This window comes from Jaculus jaculus, chromosome 3 (genome assembly GCF_020740685.1).
Source record: "Jaculus jaculus isolate mJacJac1 chromosome 3, mJacJac1.mat.Y.cur, whole genome shotgun sequence".
Lineage (NCBI taxonomy): Eukaryota > Metazoa > Chordata > Mammalia > Rodentia > Dipodidae > Jaculus > Jaculus jaculus.
Window position 1 is genome coordinate 149,005,009 of NC_059104.1, and position 19,224 is coordinate 149,024,232.

The window sequence follows — 19,224 nt, forward strand, 5'->3', positions numbered from 1 at the left end:
CTGTGGCGTGTTGAGTTGGGGACTCCGGGGGGGGAGGGGGGGGGGGGGGGGGGGCGTGGTCCATGTTTGCCGCACACCCACTGGACTACATTGTTCGCTCACTAGAGCTTGTTCTGCCTGTAGCCCCAGCAGACTTGGCGTCCACGCCGAAGCCCAGGCTGGCCTTCATCTTTCGGCAGTCCACCTGCCTCAGACTGCAGCCTGTTGGCTTCGCTGGTGTGAGCCACTCTATCCAGCTTTAGACATTTTTTTAAAGCAGTGGTCTTAAAAGAAGTAGCATTCTTTTTTTTTTTGTTGTTCATTTTTTATTTATTTATTTGAGAGCGACAGACATAGAGAGAAAGACAGATAGAGGGAGAGAGAGAGAATGGGCGCGCCAGGGCTTCCAGCCACTGCTAACGAACTCCAGAGGCATGCGCCCCCTTGTGCATCTGGCTAACGTGGGACCTGGGGAACCGAGCCTCGAACCGGAGTCCTTAGGCTTCACAGGCAAGCGCTTAACCGCTAAGCCATCTCTCCAGCCCAGAAGTAGCATTCTTAAGCCGGGCGTGGTGGTGCACGCCTTTAATCCCATCAGTCGGGAGGCAGAGGTAGAAGGATCGCTGTGAGTTCGAGGCCACCCTGAGACTACATAGTGAATTCCAAGTTAGCCTGGGTCAGAGTGAGACCCTACTTTAAAAAACAAAAACAACAAAAGAAGTAGCATTCTTGTGCCCATCATAGGGACAGGGAAGCTGAGGCTCATGAGGGTGGCTACTTCCCTAAGGCATGACATCCAAAAAGGGGGGGGGCAGTAGGATTTGACTTCATATGTGACTGAGTCCAGTGTTCACACTCTGTCTATTGGACCATCAGGAAATAAAATGGGAGATTCGAGTGGGATGAGATGAGCCACTGGGGAACGTGTTGGCTTGCAGATAAAAACCAGTGCTATCGGCTATATGTAACTCAACTGGTAAAGTGCTTGCCTAGCATGCATGAAGCCCCACATAAACCAAGTGTGGCGGGACATGCCTGTAATCCCAACACTCGGGAAGTGGAAATGGAAGGATCAGAAGTTCAGGATCATTCTCAGGAACATAGCCAATTCAAGGCCATCCTGGGCTATATGAGATTCTGTCTCAAAAACAAACTAACCAACCAACCAAAGTGCTAGGACACTTGCATACTTCCCCCCCTTCCACAATTTGTCCTGCGGGGGCATACCCTAAGCTTCCATGTGTTCCTGTGGGAGCATCCTTCCAAAGATTGTTTTAAGCCCTTGGGTGCTCAATCTGTTGTGGATGCTCTGAATGGAACAGGGAGAGAGGTTGGTGACATCAGATTTGAACGTAAGGCGCTTAGAACCCCTAGGGTGGAGGGCAGGGACCTAGGACATTATGGAGTGGGGAGGGGGAGTTATGGTATGGTGCGGCTTTTATTCCCCATGGCAGACACCCCACAGTTCTGATGTCTTCTTGGTCTAGCTGTGCTATGCTTGATTGGCCATCTTAATCCATTTCCTATAGAAAAGGTCACCTCCATGGTCAGGAGTCCTTTCCCCATCTGACCATGATGGGCGCAGGCCACCCACTATGCTGATTTGCCCCCCATCATGCTTCTCAGTTGTCCCCTAGGACTCAGGACATGAGGATCCAGACCAGGGTAGGGACAGGAGACTGACTTAAGGGGAAGATGACTTGGTGTGGTGGTTTGATTCAGGTGTTCCCCATAAACTTAGGTATTCGGGGTGCTAGTCTCTCCAGCTGATGGCAATTGGAAATTAAAGCCTCCTTGGAGGCAGTATATTGTGGGGGCAGGCTTACGGGTATTTCCCCATGCCAGTGTTTGGCACACTGTCCTATTGTTGTTGTCCACCTTATGTTGACCAGGGGGTGATGTCCACCCTCTGCTCATATCATTTTCCCTGCCGTCGTGGAGCTTCCCCTTGAGTCTGTAAGGCAAAACAAACCTTTTTTTCCCCACAAGCTGCTCTTGGTCGGGTGATTTCTGCCGGCAGTGCGGACCTGACTGCCACACTCAGTAATGGGTTGTAATGGCTGGGTTGTGGCACCTGGGCAGTGTACTTGCTGGCTGCATACTGTGACATGTTGGGTCTTCCAGAAACAGCCAGGGGAAATTTCTGTTTATCATGTCCTTCCATATGCACACCCCGTTTCTTCTAGATCTTCCTAGAGTTTTTGGCCACCTCCTGCCCAGAGCTGTTGGCACCAGAGTGCAGCAGAAGCTGGTAGAATATCCAAGATGAGCATCTGTCCCCTCTTCCGTTTCCAAGGGTCACCAGAGCCAGAGTGATGGTGATCCCTCACAGGCCACCAGCCTAGGATTTGTCCAAATATGATTATTTCTCAGTTTGTCTTGGTGGCTTATTTAATGCTGACTGGAGGGTAGGGGCTGTTGAAAACCTGTTTCAGCAGCAGAGTCTATCTGTTACTAAACCTTAGTCAAAGAAAGAAAGAAAGAAAGAAAGAAGTCTTTTAGAAGCCAGGTGTGGTGGTGCATGCCTTTAATCCCAGCACTTGGGAGGCAGAGGTAGGAGGATGGCTATGAGTTCAAGACCACCCTGAGAGAGAGAGGGAATGTGAGGGTCAGGGCCTGTAGCCACTGCAAACACACTCCCAACGCGTGTGCCACTTTATGCATCTGGCTTACATGGTGCTGGGGAATCAAACTTGGGTCCTTAGGCTTTGCAGGTAAGCACCTTGACTGCTAAGCCATCTCTCTAGCCCTAAAGGGATCTTATTATTAGTCATTCTTATGGTTCTTAGGGATTTGATAAACACAAAACAGTGCTAAGGTAAACATTGTTTATAATCTCATAAATTAGAAATTATTAACACAGTGTAGTCCTTATAGTTCTCATGTGTATTATCTGTTCTTTTTTAGTACATGCAGGTAAACACTGTCCTTAGACATAGTCCCAAACACATTGAACCTTGTATCCTTCTCTTACATTAAAAAAAATTATGTATTTATTTGAGAGAGAGGATGGGGCCACCAAGGCCTCCTGCTACCGCAAACCAACTCCAGACACATGCACCTCTTTGTGCGTCTGGCTTTACATGAGTGCTGGGTCATTGAACCTGGGTCCTTAGGCTTTAGCAGGCAAGTGCCTTAACTGCTAAACCATCTCCCCAGCCCAAAAAGTTTTTTTTTTTTTTAATTTATTTATTTATTTATTTGAGAGTGACAGACAGAGAGAGAAAGACAGATAGAGGGAGAGAGAGAGAATGGGCGCGCCAGGGCTTCCAGCCTCTGCAAACGAACTCCAGACGCGTGCGCCCCCTTGTGCATCTGGCTAACGTGGGACCTGGGGAACCGAGCCTTGAACCGGGGTCCTTAGGCTTCACAGGCAAGCGCTTAACCGCTAAGCCATCTCTCCAGCCCCCAAAAAGTTTTTATTTACTTTTTGTGGTGCTGAGGATTAATCCCAAGGCCTCATATATGTTAGGCAACCACCCTACCACTGAGCTACTTCCCCAGCCCTCCTACATTAAAAAAAAAAAATTTAAGATTTATTTACATTTATTTATTTATTAGAGAGAGAGAGAGAGTGGGCATGCCAAGGCCTCTAGCCATTGCAAACAAACCTAGATGCATGTGCCACCTTGTACATCTGGCTTACGTGGGACCTGGAGAATCGAACCTGGATCCTTAGGCAAGCCTAAGCCTTAATCACTAAACCATCTCTCTAGCCCAATTTATTATTATTATCATTTTTTATTTATTTATTTTGGATTTTTGAGGTAGGGTCTCACTCTAGCCCAGCCTGACCTGGAATTCACTGTCATCTCTGGGTGGCCTCAAAACTCATGGTAATCTTCTTACCTCAGCCTCCTGAGTGCGCTACCTTGCCCAGCTCACTTTTTTAAAAAAATTTTTTATTTATTTATTTGAGAGCGACAGACACAGAGAGAAAGACAGATAGAGGGAGAGAGAGAGAATGGGTGTGCCAGGGCTTCCAGCCACTGCTAGCGAACTCCAGATGCATTTGTCCCCTTGTGCATCTGGCTAATGTGAGTCCTGGGGAAACGAGCCTCGAACCGGGGTCCTTAGGCTTCACAGGCAAGCGCTTAACCACTAAGCCATCTCTCCAGCCTGCAGCTCACTATTTTTTTTAAAGATTTTTATTTATTTATTTATTAGAGACAGAGAGATGGGTGGGCAGGGGAGAGAGTGAGAATGGGTGTGTCAGGGCCTCTAACCACTGCAAACGAACTCCAAATGGACACATGCACCACCATCTGGTTTACATGGGACCTGGAGAATCAAACCTGGGTCCTGAGGCTTCGCAGGCAAATTCCTTAACCGCTAAGCCATTTCTCCCCAGCTCACTTTTATTTTATTTATTTACAAGGAGAGAGAGAAAGAGACAGGAGTGAGACAGAGAATGGGTGTGCCAGGGCCTCCAGCCACTGCAAACGAACTCCAGATGCATGTGGCACTTTTGAGCATCTGGTTTTTACATGCGTACTGGGGAATCAAACCTGGATTTTTTAGGCTTTGCAGGCAAGCACCTTAACTGCTAAGCCATCTCTCCAGCCTTATTTTTACTTTTTTAAAAAATACTATTTTCTTAAATATATTTTATTTATATATTTATTTGAGGGAAAGAGGCAGACAGAGAGAGAGAGAGAATGAACATGCCATGGCCTCCAGCCACTGCAAATGAACTCCAGGTGCATGCACCCTCTTGTGCATCTGGCTTATGTGGGTCCTGGAGAGTCGAACTGGGATCCTTTGGCTTTGCAGGCAAGTGTCTTTAACTGCTAAGCCATCTCTCCAGCCCCCCTGTTTTACTTTAGACATAACACGGCAAGCGAAAACTTTTAAAAGCACTTGGGCTTTGCAAGTGAGCATATGCTTTGCAAACATATCTGTCAGCTCCTAGTAACCAACTGCAAGAACTCACATTCTACCCAAAGCAGAAATCGTGCCAGTGGGGGAGTCCTTTGATCACCATGTAGTCAACCTAGCCAAAATACTGCAAATTCAAACAAAGTACAGCAAAAACCCAACCATTCTGTCAAGTGGTTACTTTACAAAATTGTAAAACATGCTTTTCAATTGCTGTTGGGTCGAGGAAGAAGTAAAGAATATAGTGACAAATATTTAGAGTGCATTAAAAATCAGAATGCCACATAACCAAGCCTATTGGGGACAGCTGGCTTTCTATTCTCACAGCCTTAAATGCTTTTATTACTAAAAAGGGAGAGAGAAAGGAGAATAAACCAAGCATTCAGCCTGAGATCTTAGGAAGAAGAAAAAAAAAAACCCTGCCCCTAAGGAAAATGAGAGGGACTAACTAATAACTATAAAGACAGAAATAAATGAATTAGAAAACAGAAAACAACTAAATTAGTAGATATCCATGAGTTGATTCTGCTTTTAAGCAAACAATAAAGTAAGCTAACCTCTGGCAAATCTATTTGAGAAATAAAAGGGATAAAGAAACAATAACAGAAATGAGAAAGGGTACATTGCAATACAGCTAGAGATTTTCTTTTTTAAATTTATTTTCAAGCAGAGCAATACAGAAAAAGAGAGGAGTAAGTATAGATGTGCCAGGGCCTGTAGCCAGTGCAGACGAACTCCAGACGCATGCACCACCATGTGCATTATCTGGCTTATGTGGGTCCTGGAGAATCGATCCTGGGTCCTTATGCTTCTTGGGCAAGCGCCGTAACCACTAATCCATCTCTGCAGCCCAATCTAGAGACTTTAAAGTAGAAAATTTATGCACAGCCATAGGCTAAAAATTTAAATGCATGCTCTTCTGCAAATGTATATGTTGCTAATGGAGGGGGAAAGATTATAATCCTTATCTGAGCACTGCTTGCTCTATCCAAAGATGACACTGGTCCCAAGTGTTTTTGCTAGTTAATTTCAACTTTGATAATATTAAGCTATTCCATGGCTTAGCAAAAGATGGAGAGCTCTCTAATTCATTCTACAAAGCAAAAGAAGACTGGATATTAAACATGGCAAAGAAACCATATTAAAGAAGGAGAATGCTAGGTAGGAAGTAGAATTCAATAATATATCAAACAAGTCATCCACCACAACCCAGAGGGGCACGAAAGAAGAATAGTCAGTATTACGAAAGCTTAATATAGTAACTGTGCCATAATAACGAGTTAAAGAAGTACAACCGTGGGCTGGAGAGATGGCTTAGCGGTTAAGCGCTTGCCTGTGAAGCCTAAGGACCCCGGTTCGAGGCTTGGTTCCCCAGGTCCCACGTTAGCCAGATGCACAAGGGGGGCGCACGCGTCTGGAGTTCGTTTGCAGAGGCTGGAAGCCCTGGCGCGCCCATTCTCTCTGTCTCCCTCTATCTGTCTGTCTCTCTGTGTCTGTCGCTCGCAAATAAATTAAAAAAAAAAATTAAAAGAAGTACAACTGTATTAACTTCAATGTATGCAAGGGGAAAATTGATTCTATCGAACAACCGTTTCTACCCAATCAATATGCCAAAAAAAGAAGAAGAAGGAACAAGTGTGGGTGCTTTCTTAGCATGATTAAAAATATTTCTTAAGCCAATAGCCAATGTTACAAGTACCTAGTAAACACACTGGAGGCATTCCTCTTGAAACCAGAGAACGAGAGGAGGCCTCTAGGCAGTTTTATAATACTGGAACGAATATTGTAAAGATGAGTATAAATAACAGGAAATACAACTTCATGTGTACCTAATCCTAGGCTAGAGGTTGATTTGCAAAGTTCAGAACCAACAGAAAAATCACCAAAATCATTCAACAGCCTGGAGGTGTGGCTCATAGTGGACAGCAGTCTGCTAAGCATGAGGCTCTGGGCTCCATCCCCAGTGCAAAAATAAATTATAATAACCTGATTTGACTCTGAAAACTTTGCAACATCTGTATGTAGTTTATAAAACAATTGAAAGCCTAGAAATGGGGAGGAAAAAGGACTTCCTAGGACTAGAGAGATGGCTTAGTGGTTAAGGCATTTGCCTGCGATGTCTAAGGACTCAGGTTCAATTTTCCTGTAACCCATATAAGCTAGATGCACAAGGAGTTTGCATGCAGTGCCTAGAGGCCCACCCACGCCCATTCTGTGTGTGCGTATGTGCGTGCATGCGTGTGTGTGTATAATTAATAAATAATACATTTTAAAAGATTTTTAAAATCATAGATATATGAAAGACATATTTATTTATTTATTTATTTGGTGGGGGGCTTTTCAAGGTAGGGTCTCACTCTAGCCCAGACTGACCTGCAATTCTCTCAGGGTTGCTTCAAACTCACAATGATCCTCCTACCTTTGCCAGTGCTGGGATTAAAGATGTACACCACCATGCCCAGCAGATTGATATGTTTTAAAGGTTTTGTTGTTTTTTCAAGGTAGGGTTTTACTCTAGCCCAGGCAGACCTAGAATTTACTATGTAGTCTCAGGATGGCCTCGAACTCAGAGCACTTCTCCTACCTCTGCTTCCCAAGTGCTGGGATTAAAGGCATGAGCCACCATGAATAGCATAAAAATGTTTTTTTTTAAAAATTTTTTTTTAATTGGCCAAGTATGGTGGCAGACGCCTTTAGTACCAGCACTCAGGAAGCAGAGGTAGGAGGATTGCCATGAATTTGAGGCTACCCTGAGACTACATTGTGAATTCCAGGTCAGCCTGGGCTACAGGAGGGACACATACAGAGTTGTGAGTGAGAATGCGTACATCAGGGCCTCTTACCACCGCAAGCCAAACTCCAGATGCATGTGCCACTTTGTGCATCTGGCTTTACATGGGAATTGAACCCCAACAGCAGGCTTTGCAAGCAAGTGCCTTTAACCACTGAACCATCTCTCCAGTTCAGATGGATACTTTTTTTATTTTTAAGCTTTTCAAGGTAGGAACTCGCTCTATCCCAGGCTGACCTGGAATTCATTATGTAGTCGCAGGGTGGCCTCAAACTCACTGCAATCCTCCTATCTCTGCCTCTTGAGTGCTGGGATTAAAGGCATGTGCCTGATAATTTGTTTTTTCATTTTTTTTCAAGGCCTAATGGCTCAAGGCTATAATCTCAGCATTTGAGAGTTTGAGGCAAGTGTGATGCGATTTTATCTATTAAATTAGGAGGATTTGTTTTGTTTACAATGATAGGGATGAAATCCTGGGCTTCCTACATAATAGAGAGGCAGCTGTACCTCTGAGCTGCATCCTCAGCCCTATGAAGAGTAGCCCCCCAGGAAGAGTTTTAGTACTAAAGGTTGAGGTGGGGGGGGTCACCATGACTTCAAGGCCAGCCTGGTGCTAAAGTGAGACCTTGCCTTCAAAAAGGGGGTGGGAGGCTGGAGAGATGGCTAAGTGGTTAAGGTGCTTGCCTGCAAAGCCTAAGGACCTATGTTCGATCTCTCTCAATATCCCACATAAGCCAAATGCACAAAAGAGACACAAGTGCAAGGTCACACACGCACTAGGTGGCACAAGCATCTGGAGTTCGATTATAGTGGCTGAAGCCCTAGGGCACCAATTCTCTCTCTCCCCCCCTCCCAAAAATAAAATAAAATAAAATAAGGGGGTTGGGGGTGGCTGGTTAAAGATACTAGTTTCCAATGCTGGATGATTCAGATTCAGTTCCCCAGTACCCATGCAAAGCCAGATGCACAAAGTGCTGCATGTGTCTGGAGTCCCTTTACAGAGGCAAGCTGCTCTGGCACTCCCATATTCTCTTTCTCTTTTTCAGATAAATAAATAAATAAAATATGTTTTAAGAAAGGAAGTAAGGAAGGGTTAGGGTGATAATTCAGTGGTGGAATGCTTGCCTAGCTTGCCTGAGCTTTGGTACCACCAGAAGGAGGAAGGAGAAAATGTGTGTGTGTGTGTGTGTATTTATATATTTATATATTAATTAATTTATTTATTTATCAGGCCCTGAGCTGAGCATGCCACTGGTCTCTGTTTAATTGCTTTGATGACTCTATGGAGGGGTCAGTCTGCCCATTTTATGAAAATTGAGGTTCAGAGAGGTTAAGTAACTTGCCTTATTTCACAGTATCACTTTTAACCCAGGCCCACCTGACACTATCGTATTACATGGCGCTTGCCTTCCCTCCTTGCCTTCTTGCTCAAAGGAGTGAATGTGGTTGGCTGGGCAGCAGGACACATTGAAAGCAGTGTGAATGTTCTCTTGTGGTGATCTGCGTGAACAATCCACGACTATGAACGTGAGTGACCGACTGACGAACATGTAATGGGGAAGAGCGCTTGGGGCACCCAGGTAAGGGAAAATGAGCAGGACCCCAGATTGTAATGCCATGAACGTCATGTGCAAAATACGTATGAAGAAGGCCCAGGAAGGAATAAAGAACTTGAGTGGTAGGGTTAGGATGAGAAGAATACGAATTTTTCTGTCTGTCTTCAAACTTTCATAATGGGTGGTTTCATTAATTCTTTTTGGATAAGCTATTTATATCCACTTTACAGTTTTGTGAGGTCATGGCAGGGAGGCTCTGTTCTGTTTATTGTTGTCATTTTATCTTTCGTTGTCTAGCCCCATGCCTGGCATATTGTGGACATAAGTAATGTGAATGTTGGATGGGTGCCCACTGGGAAACTTCTCAGAGTTCTTTGGCTCAGGAACATGTTTGCAGAGAGCTTTCTCAGCTAGGCTCCTGGGGAGCAAGCACATGCCTAGGGTGTGTTACATGGCAGGTTGGTTGCATGGTAAGGTTTCCTGACTCGGTGACAAAGGCCCAGCATTAGCGTAGGCTGGGCCACTGTGGCATTTACCAGAGAGGCTGGTGGCATGACTCAGTAGTAGCATGTAAGAGACTCTAGGTTCAGTCTCTGGAGCAAGGTGTGGGGACCATTGTGGCCATTTAAGCTCACCAGGGAGGCTGGGGTGTGGCTTAGTGATACAGAATGCTAGAGACCCTGGATCCAGTCCCTGGTGAAGGAAAGGAGAGAGAGGGAGAGAGGAAATTTAAAAAACCAAGCAGAGCAAGCTTAGCCCAGGGCCTTTAGTATCATGGGGATAAACAGACTCCAGCATAGCCTGGGATAGTTTGTACACCCTTCTTAGACCTGGAAACTTGACAACAGCGATCCTACCAATAGTTATTGTTTGTTGAATGTGTGCTAGAGGCCAGGCTAATAAGTTCATTCCTGAAGTCAGCTTTCATAGCTGTAAGAATTAGCAGCTATTAGTACCTCTAGTGTATGGATGAGGAGAAACCAAGACCCAGAAGGAAGCAGCATGGGTTGAATCTTATTTTTGTTTGTTTTTTTCAAGGGAGGGTCTCACTCTAGTCTAAGCTGACTGGAACTCACGCTGTAGTCCCAGGCTGGCCTGGAGCTCACAGTGATCCTCTTACCTCAGCCTCCTGAATGCTCGGAAGTCTTGGTTGTCAGAAGAACTTGACTTTCTGCAAAGCCCTCACTTTCTGGGCTCTAGCTTCTCTGCACAGCAGCTGACTTTGGTGAGTGCTTACTGTGTGTCAGGCTCTGACTCACACTGAACACTGAATCCTCCTGGAGTGTTAGCTAAGCAGTGGAAGCCAGGTGTGGAGTTAGCCCAGCAAAGTGGGGAATGTGAGGCCACCTTCCCAAAGGAAAGGAAGGTTATACCACCCGGCAGGAAAGGTGCACATTCCTCCAAGTTCAAAGTGCTGCAAAAAGTGTATTTCAGATTAAAAAAAAAAAAATCACTCAATTATGCTAGGCATGGTATCTCAGGCCTGTTACCCCAGCATTTAGGAGACCAAGGTAGGAGGATCACCATGAGTTCAAGGCCAGGCTGCAAAGTGAGTTGCAGGTCAGTCTGGGCTAGAGTGAGACTGATCCTGCCTCAGGGGAAAAAAAAAGAAAAAGAAAAAGGACTAGAACAATGGCTTAGTGGTTTAAGGCACTGTGGTTTAAGCATGAGGGCCTAAGACTACTAAGTTTCACTCCCCAGACCCCATGTAAAAAAACAGGACGGCAACGCACACCTGTAATTCCAGTCTGCGTGTGTGTGTGTGTGTGTGTGTGTGTGTGTGTGTGTGTGTGTGTAGAGGGGAGATAAGAATAGCTGGGGGTCACCAGCTGAAAATGGCAGATCCAGTTTGGGGATCTCAAGGAAGTATGCAGATGAGCAATAGAGAGGGGCACCCAAAGTGTTCCTTTGGCCTCTGTATGCACATACATGAGAACATGAATGGTACATGCACATTCTCACACATACACATGCATACACCACACCACACGCATGCAACATACACGCATAAGAAAATTCACTGAATGTTGGCTTCCAGCAATTGGGAGACTGAGGCAGGAAGATTGCCACAAACTCAAGGCTAGCCTGGGTAGCAGTGAGTTAGAAACCAAACTGGGTTACATAACTTTTCTCAAAAATTTGCTTAAGCCAAGGCGTGGTGGCGCACACCTTTCATTCATGGCTTAAGTGACTCATACCCGAGGACACCCAGGAAGTTCTACTTTTTGTTTTGTTTAGTTTTTGAGGTAGGGTCTCGCTCCAGCTCAGGCTGACCTGGAATCTACTATGTAGTTTCAGGTTAGCCTCAAACTCATGGTGATCCTCCTACCTCTGCCTCCTACGTGCTGGGATTAAAGGTGTGTACCACTATGCCCGGCTCTACCTAGGAAGTTCTAGAAAACACAACTCTGGTCATTCAGAGCAGGGCTTTATCCAGCATTTGGCTCAGTAGACCAAACTCAGTTGGTTTCCCTGGGTTGGTTTTGCTTCAAGTCATCCCATTCATGGCTCCTGGTTTGAGGCATGAAAGGCATCTTCACTGGTCACAATATTTACCATTCCTGTTGGGGGGACTGTTAAAAAGCAGTTACCTGGGTTCAGCCCCAGATCCACTGGGTCTAAGTGGTTCTGAGTGCCACTCCAAAGGTGGCTTTTTAGCCTAGGTGAAATTTGCAGATTGCCTGGGTGTGTACAAACCAAAGCCAGTTTTCATCTAGAGTTTCCACCAGATCTGTGGACATGGTCAAAGGACAGCAGATTTTGTATTGTGTACTAAGGATTGGCGAACTTCTCATGGACAGAGCATTCTCTTAAAACCTTCAGAAACTTGGCAGGCCACATACAGATAATTGTAAATTCCAAGAATGTTTCAGAAACTTAAATGTATTATTTCCTTGTTTAAAATTTTTTTTTTTTATTTTTCGAGATAGGGTCTCACTCTAGCCCAGGCTGACCTGGAATTCACTCTGTAGTCTCAGGGTGGCTTGAATTCATGGTGATCCTCCTACCTCTGCCTCCCAAGTGCTGGGATTAAAGGCGTGTGCCACCACGCCCGGCTTTATTTCCTATTTTTGAGAAAGGAGAAGCAAGAAAGATGACTTTGGAAAATTAAATACCTCCTCAGAACTCCTAAGAATGTATGCTTGGGCTGCACATGGTGGCACATGCCTTTAATCCCAGCACTTGGGAGGCCAAGGTAAGAGGATCACCATGAGTTCGAGTCCACCCTGAGACTACAGAGTGAATTCCAGATCAGCCTGGACTAGAGTGAGACCCTATCTCAAAACCCCCCACCCCCAAAATATTAATGTTTGAAATATCAAGAAAAGGAAAATTTGAGAGCTATTTGGTACAGTACTTGCCTAACAATGTACCAAGTCCTGGGTTCACTTTCCAGAACCTCATAAACGGGATAATCCAGCACCCTATTGAGCTCTTCTTCCTGACCCCGTTGACTTCCGTTGAACACGGTGGTTTGAGATGGCATTTCCTGCCAGGTCAGGCTTGGCAAACTTGAGAACAACCGGGTCTGTGAACTTGGGCTGTGGACTTTCCTCCTCTGTGCCCCAGGTTTTAGAATAGGAATGGCTGCTATTCACACAGGAGTTCTTGTGAAAGATGTGAAATGATTCCACATGTAAGTGGGTCCATATCCAGTCTGAGCTCAGGAAAGGGAGGATTCCTTATGTTTTGTTTTGTTTTTTTTCTCTACATTGTTTGAAAAAGTGGATTTCAGGACACTGCCAGCCACCCTTGGTCCAAATTCCTGTGTGTCCTGTGCCATGGTTGTGCTGGGGGGGCAGCAGGAACTGTGAGGAAGCAGCCATCAGTTTCCTGCTGATTAACTCAATTCCTGGAGGGCCCTCCCTAGTGGTGAGGGAAGTCTGGCCTCACCAGCTTGTTCTCCTCACCACTTCTGAGAGTACCGCCTACACTTCTGCCACCTAGAGCTGGAGACACCCTGGCAGGCCTCCTGAGCCAGCTTTGTTCTGTTCGCAGCCAGGGTAGGGGTTCAGCTACTTTGGGTTCTGCCTGAAGGTGTTCCCTCCTTTGCAAACACCTGGCCCCTGCTGGGTATTTAGGTCTCTGTCAAATCACCCCCAGGTTGAACCTAAGAGATTGGGATCATCTGAGTTGCAAGCCCTTAGAAACGATGCTGTCAGAGCCCTCTGCTTGCTTAGAGAATGGGGCCTAGAGGCAGGGCCCCAAGACTCCCTGCAAGGGGTGGGGGTGGTCTAGAAGACATCTCTGCCTTTGGTCTTCAAAAGGAAGGTCCTGGCAGGGAGAGGAGGCCCACGCAGTGCTAGAATTTGGGGTCCCTGGCCTGTGGTCATGGTGGCTTATGAAGATCTCTCTCACCATTTCTTTTTTTTTTTTTAATTAATTATTTATTTATTTGAGAGCGACAGACACAGAGAGAAAGACAGATAGAGGGAGACAGAGAGAATGGGCACGCCAGGGCTTCCAGCCTCTGCAAACGAACTCCAGACGCGTGCGCCCCCTTGTGCATCTGGCTAACGTGGGACCTGGGGAACCGAGCCTCGAACCGGGGTCCTTAGGCTTCACAGGCAAGCGCTTAACCGCTAAGCCATCTCTCCAGCCCATCTCTCACCATTTCATGAGAGACTTCATGACCATACCACAGGCTCCCAGGCCCCAGTGATCATGCAGGGGCCAAGAGATGAGGCTGTAGTCTTGTCTTAAATACCATATCTCTCCCAGCTGTGGAGTGCCAGTAATGAGCTGTGGCTTCCTACCTAGCTTGGCAGACATCTGCACTCTGAGCAAGAAGAGCCAATCAGCTCAGGATGTGGACAGGCCTGTCCAGTTGCCTCTGCCAGCTGCTCAGTGAGTTCACCAGGCAAGGCAGGTCTCCCAGGATCAGCTTTCAGACTGAGTGTAACCCATGCTCCTCGTGTGAAGGGATGGGTCAAGACCGCTACATGTTTTGTGTCCATCGAAGTCCGGCGCACACAGCTGCCCACATCGGCGGGGGGGTGGGGTGGGGGTGAAGCCCTGCACTTCCCAATACCTGGTGGCTGAGTCAACAACACGGGGGCTGTGTGTTTGGATAGCAAACAACTGGCAGCTCTGCTCATAGCCTTCCTCCTCCCAGCTTGCCAGCAGAAATGTCCTCTGGAAAGGTCAGCCAGGACTGGCTACATAATTTTCAGGGCCAGGTGCAAAATGAAAATACGAGTCCCATGTTTGAAAATTAGTAAGAATTTCAGAACACTGACAGAGAGCGTGAAACCAGGCGGCGGGGGGGGGGGGTCTTTTCTTTCTTTCTTTTTTTGGTTTGTTGAGGTAGGGTCTTACTCTAGCCCAGGCTGAGCTGGAATACACTATGTAGTCTCAGGCTGGCCTTGAACTCACAGTGATCCTCCTACCTCTGCCTCCTGAGTGCTGGGATTAAAGGCGTGCGCCACCACACCTGGCGGCAGGCGCCTTTCTATGGGACCTTGCATAGTCCCACATCCCTGAGGCAGCCTGACATCTTTGTTTCCCAGCTTCAGGATGTTCTGGTGCTGCCAAGTGCACCCATTTGGGCCTGTCTGGTGGAAGAGGAACTTGAAATGCAAAGGAGCTGCTGGTTCCGAGACCCACTCTCCCCACTATGCACCATGGGCAGCTTTTCCCTAGAGCTGAAGAGACTTCCATTTCCAGCTGCTTTTTACCCTTCTCAGTGTTCTTCCTCCTGTCTTTGTAAACTCAGAGTGCTTGAGACTCCTTGCCTCCTTCCCACACTCTCATTCTGCCTTCCTTCCCCTCCCCCAACGACTCTCCCCTACTCCATTTCTCTCTTCCTCTTCCCAATACTCTTTTTTTTGGAGGGGGGGTGGTTCTGAGGTAGGGTCTCGCTCTAGCCCAGGCTGACCTGGATTTCACTATGTTGTCTCAGGATGACCTCGAACTCATGGCGATCCTCCTACCTCTGCCTCCCGAGTGCTGGGATTAAAGGCGTGCACCACCATACATGGCCCCATTACTCTTTTCTAAGGGACAACCCTTCACTGGATTGATGTTTAACATTTCCCAGTCATTCATTTGATGCCATCCCATTTTAACATTCCTTTCAGTGACACCAGGCAAGGGTTCCTTGGGTCTCCAGAGCCTTTCTGAAGTGGCTCCAGTGTCTTCCCCATCGAGGGACATTCCCTCCAGTGGCCTCTGGCTCTGTCCAGATGGTCTCTGCCCATGGGAGCCTGGAATGAATTCTCATTGTTAGCACTCGTCACTCACCACCTCCTCCCCACATTCAGCTGTCAGCTCTACTGGCCACAGTGGAAAGAAAACCTGCTCTATTCCCTGGTGACACCCCATGAGCCCTAGTGACAGACCAGACTTCGCTGTCGTTCCCAGGGACAGCAGCTTGCAAGAAGGCCATGCAGCTGGGGACTGAGGCAGGGCACATGAAAGGTTAAATAGATAACCCCAGGACATTGTCCTGGCCTTCCCTTGTCTTCTTACACAGCAGCCTGAAAATTATGTAAAATGTGCACGGGGCCTGGCATAGTAGTGGTACACACCTGTAACTCCAGCGCTTGGTAGGTGGAGCCGGGAGGATTGCCACAAAGTGAGGCCAGCCAGTAATACATGAGGCCCTGTCTTACAAACAAGGCCTGGAGAAATAGCCCCACAAGCACGAAGGCCAGGGTCTGTAAGAGCTAGGCTTGATGGTGCACGCCTGTGATCCCAGTACTGAGGGGTGGGGCTGGGGGTGGAGCCAGGAAGGTCCTCAAGACTCCCAGAATCAGTGACTAATGAATGCAGAGAGAACATGTCTTAAAGAGTAACTGAGGAACACACCTGGTGTCGACCTCTGTCACACATACATATGCACCTATACATATGCCTACAAACACCCATACATACACATTACACGCACACACACATACAAAAAACAAAAACAGGGCTGGAAAAGATGGCTTAGCAGTTAAGGCACTTTGCCTGTGAAGCCTAAGGACCCAGGTTCAATTCTCCTCGTCCCACATAAGCCAGATTCACAAGATGGCAGTTCGTTTGAAGTGGCTAGAGGTCCTGGTGTGCCCATTCTCATGCTTTCCCTCTCCCTCTCTCTGTCTCAAATAAATAAATAAATAAATAAATAAAAATAAAACAAAATACAAAAACAAAACATTGTTGGGAAGGCTGGGGTAGCTCAGGGGTAGAGCACTTGCTTAGCATGCACAAGGTCATGTGACCTTCTGGCTTAAAACTTCTGGCTTCCTAATGCCTAAGGGTGGCACCCAGACCCTGTGTAGCCTTCAAGGTGCTGCCTGACTCAGTGACCCCTTCTCCCATCTCCACCTTTCCAGAGGCCTGCATTCATTCTTCAAAGAATGGCCCAGAGGTCTCTTCAACAACCCAGGCCACCTCTCCAAAATGGCATAAATCCCTGCTGGGTTGACCTAGGGTGAGTGAAAAATCAAAATAGAAAATTATTTATTTGAGAGAGAGAAAAAGGGTGAGAATGAGTGCACCAGAGCCCTTTGTCTCTGTAAACGAAATCTAGACACTCATATACTGCATTGTTTTTTTGTTTTTTTGTTTTTTTTGAGTTAGGGTCTCACTCTCACCCAGGTTGACTTGCACTACCCAGGCTGGCCTCAAGCATACAGTGACCCTCCTACCTCTGGAATACCGGCTTCATTTTGCGCATCTGGATTTACGTGGGTATTGGAGAATTGAACCCAGGCTGTCAGACTTCACAAGCAAGTGCCTTTAAGCCACTGAGTTAATCTCTCCAGCCCTTGAAAGGCATTTAAAACTTTTTGGTAAAGCCATGGGTGGTGGCACATGCCTTTAATCACAGCACTTGGGAGGCAGAGGTAGGAGAATCACCGTGAGTTCGAGGCCAGTTTGAGAGTACATAGTGAATTTTTAATGTCAGCCTGGACTACAGTAAGACCCTACCTGGAAGAAACTAACAAAAATCTTAACTGGAGTCTTGGGTAGGACCAGCCCAAGTGGGTACATTTGCCCATCCCCCGAGGCTTTGAGAAGGTGGCCAGAGCTGGAATGTGCAGGGCTGGGCAAGCTCTGGGCAGCTGGTGCCCAGAGGGTCTGAGAGCCCTTGCTTGTTTTCCCCGCCATTCTATTTTCCATATCTGCCATGCAGAGAGGATAGGGATGTAGCAGTTTGTAACATGCTTGCCTGGCATGTTCAACGACACATAAACCACCTGTGGCGATGCACCCCTGTAGTCCCAGAAGATATCAAGAGTTTAAGGTCATCTTCAAATACATAGTGAGTTCTAGGCTAGCCTAAGCTACATGACCACCATGCAGATTGGGAACACTGATGTCTGCCTGTCCATCACAAACATGATTTTCTGCGCTGGGGAGATTGGGGAACAAGCTAAAGGTGGGCCCAGCAGTCTTGAAGAACAAGTCACAACTGGCCCACACAAGGTGGTTTCCTCATGAGTGTTTAGTTTGCAATTGACAAACTCAACAGACCAGTGAGGCATTTTCATTCAGTTTCACCCATTATTACTGTTCGGCTACATCTGCTGTCCCTTGATTTCTGTCAATGCTGAGTTTTTTGAAAGGGAGTTGAAGATGACATGAGACTTTACCTCCAAGTATTTCAGCAGCTCTATTACAGGATTTTCCCTGGGGTATCCATTCTATAGTCATCACACCTGAAAAGCACCATTATTCAGCAATGTCATCAAGCCTCCGCAGTTATCCTCCAAAACTGTCTCAGGGCTTTTTTTTCCCTGACCCAACAAGCTTCATGCATTACATTTGGTTTTGTTTCTTTAACTTTGTTTAATTCACAACAGTCCCCTTGCTTTGTGTGGGGGGTGTGACACTGACTTTGAAGAATCCATGCAAGCCAGCTGTCTTACAGAATGGGTTCAAGATTTGTCTGATTGGATAAGTTCAAGTTATGTTTACATAGTTTCAAAACTCTCCCCTGAAAATTGCTTCATTGTGTCTAAGAAAGTCATAAGGCAGAGGACATATACTGCTGGAGGCCTGTCCTTTGTTCTTTCCCCTGTGTGAGTCATGGGGTGGCCCCTCCAGCTTCAATAACATATTTATTAAATGTTCCAGCTGGCTATAAAGGTTATTTCACTGGGTCCACAGCAAGCCTGACCGGTTGGGCAGGTGTCTTCTTTTCATGACTGAGATTCTGAGAGGTTGAGTCTGGGCCCAGGTCCATAATATTAGGCAGAAGTAGATCAAGGCCTTGCCCTGCCCCAGACCTGAGCCTGAGGATGCTGAACGTTGAAACCTAATGCAATCCAGCCGTGATCACGGGACATTGAAGGCCCCACGTGACACTCAACTTTGGGCTTCGTGAGCTTTTCGGTACACTCTGTACTTCTCTATTCCTTTGGGGGTGCTTGGGGTACTGAAGAGGAGACATCTACATAAGTGGAATGCTACTGCTCAGTAGGTTTCAAAGGAGACTGCAAGATCCAGCGGAAGAAGAGAGTATGTGAACGAATGCCAGAGCACCTAGGTTCTTTTGGCCCAATGGCTGTGATGCCAAGTCACCATGCAAGCTCATGTGGGCTTGTGAGGAGACCCAAACCTCTGGTATGCACATGTGACCACTGGCCTCCTTTATACTGTTACCAGCACACTCCCTGTCCTATATTCCTGAAGATCTGGCCCCCTGAATGTGTGGAGGCCTCTGGCCTTTGGGTCTAATATCTTCCTTTCAGGGGATCATCCCTAGTGCTCTGATCTTGTTAAGGTACTTGTCCACAGTGCAGGCTTGCCCCTAGGGGCCTTCTCTAATTGCATTTCCTTGGGCAGGAGTTCTCTGAAATCCAACTTCTCTTAAAGAAATTTCTAGTCTCCTAAGTTTATAGGCCCCTTCTGTTTCTTTGTTGGATACTCCATGGACTTAAGTGTGATCATTTGACTCAACAGTGACTCCTTTACATGGCTTTTTGTTTTGTTTTGTTTTGTTTTGGAGACAGGGTCTCCTGTACCCCAGGCTGCCTTCCGGCTCACTATGTAATGGATGCTGGCCTTAAAATCATTTCTCTAGCCTAC

The 19,224-nt window shown here is 46.7% G+C and overlaps 1 protein-coding gene across 2 annotated transcripts in view; it reads left to right on the plus strand.

Annotated features, from left to right (window-relative positions):
• Positions 1–19,224, plus strand: part of Znf710 (zinc finger protein 710) — a 66,785-nt gene that overhangs the window by 3,826 nt on the left and 43,735 nt on the right. Inside the window, exon 1 of one of the 2 annotated variants that reach the window (XM_045145770.1) lies at positions 10,368–10,429. The exons of the other annotated variant lie outside the window; for it this stretch is intronic. The gene's annotated coding sequence lies outside the window, so the exon portion shown is untranslated. Of the gene's footprint in view, positions 1–10,367; positions 10,430–19,224 lie in introns of those variants that run through there. 2 annotated transcript variants of the gene reach the window in all.